We start from the raw sequence: 1,169 nt of genomic DNA on the forward strand, positions 1-1,169 counted from the left end.
CCATAAAATTATTTTCGTTGCTACTCTATAACTGTAATTTTGCTACTGTTATGAATCGTCATGTAAATCTCTTTTTGTTTTCCGATGGTCTTACGCGACCCCTGCGAAAGGGTCGTTCGACCCCCAAAGGGGTCGCGACCCACAGGTTGAGAACCGCTGCTCTAAGTCATAGTAGGCATAAGTCTGGCTGTAAAGGTAAATCTGATTTGGTAGCTTTTGAGTGGAAAGTTTGGAGTGGGGTCAAGAAACTGGCCTTTACCCTGTCCAAGCTTCCTGTTTCCCTGAGGTGTCTGAGGGAACTCTCTATTCAAAATGAGGAACCAACTCAATATTAAATGTTTATTCCAGGGTGCTGCATTGGGAGAAGGGAGGGTAGTGTATGAGTTACCCGTTGTTCCAGGCCTGCCACCTTTCCTAGTGCAGAGTGGCTTGGCATGGTCTTCCCATCAAGCCTCTTCTTCTACCCTCTGGCCTCATCAGACTGGAACCTTTCTTCCTCTGTTAGTCTTCAAAATGATTGTTTCATATCCTGCAGCTCATTTACAATTTTTTGAATTAGTATTTAAAGATATTTCCATATTGTGTTAGTCATGTTTCAGTGTTCACTACCATTTTTTCTTTTTGTTTTAGATCTGCTGATTAGGAAAAATTTATATTAAAATCTCACATTAGAAATGTTTTTCAAATCAAACTATCCTCATATTTCATCTTCTTTTAAAATGGATTTTTGTATAATTTTTCTTTCATGACTCATTGTCATTGTACATCTCTGGTCCCCTTTAATTTAATTAATTCTTAGTGAATGCTTGGGAACTCACACCCCAATCAAGAACCTGAACATTCATAACAACTTACATCTTCTTATAGCGAGATACTACTTTTAAGAATGGTTTTACCCCCCCATCATTTTAAGTAGAGGAATGAATTCTTTTTATTACCCAAGTTGTACTGAATTCCAGCCATTCCAAGATGATACAGATTTCAGTTTGCTGCCCGGCATGTAGAAAATACATAGTTTGAAAACTGTTTAATTAAGTTTATTAGTTTTATGTTTGTATTTTCTTTTTGCGCAAAGTACCATATTTGCCGGCGTATAAGACGATTTTTTGGCCCTGAAAAATATGCCTCCAAGTGGGGGGTCGTCTTATACGCCAGGTACACTTCAGATA

General features: G+C 38.2%; 1 protein-coding gene across 2 annotated transcripts in view; it reads left to right on the top strand.

Annotated features, from left to right (window-relative positions):
• CEP112 (centrosomal protein 112) overlaps nt 1-1,169 on the top strand; it is a 355,787-nt gene that overhangs the window by 7,294 nt on the left and 347,324 nt on the right. The gene's annotated exons all lie outside the window — the stretch shown is intronic.

The sequence above is a fragment of the Hipposideros armiger genome, unplaced genomic scaffold (genome assembly GCF_001890085.2).
Source record: "Hipposideros armiger isolate ML-2016 unplaced genomic scaffold, ASM189008v1 scaffold_34, whole genome shotgun sequence".
Taxonomy (NCBI): domain Eukaryota; kingdom Metazoa; phylum Chordata; class Mammalia; order Chiroptera; family Hipposideridae; genus Hipposideros; species Hipposideros armiger.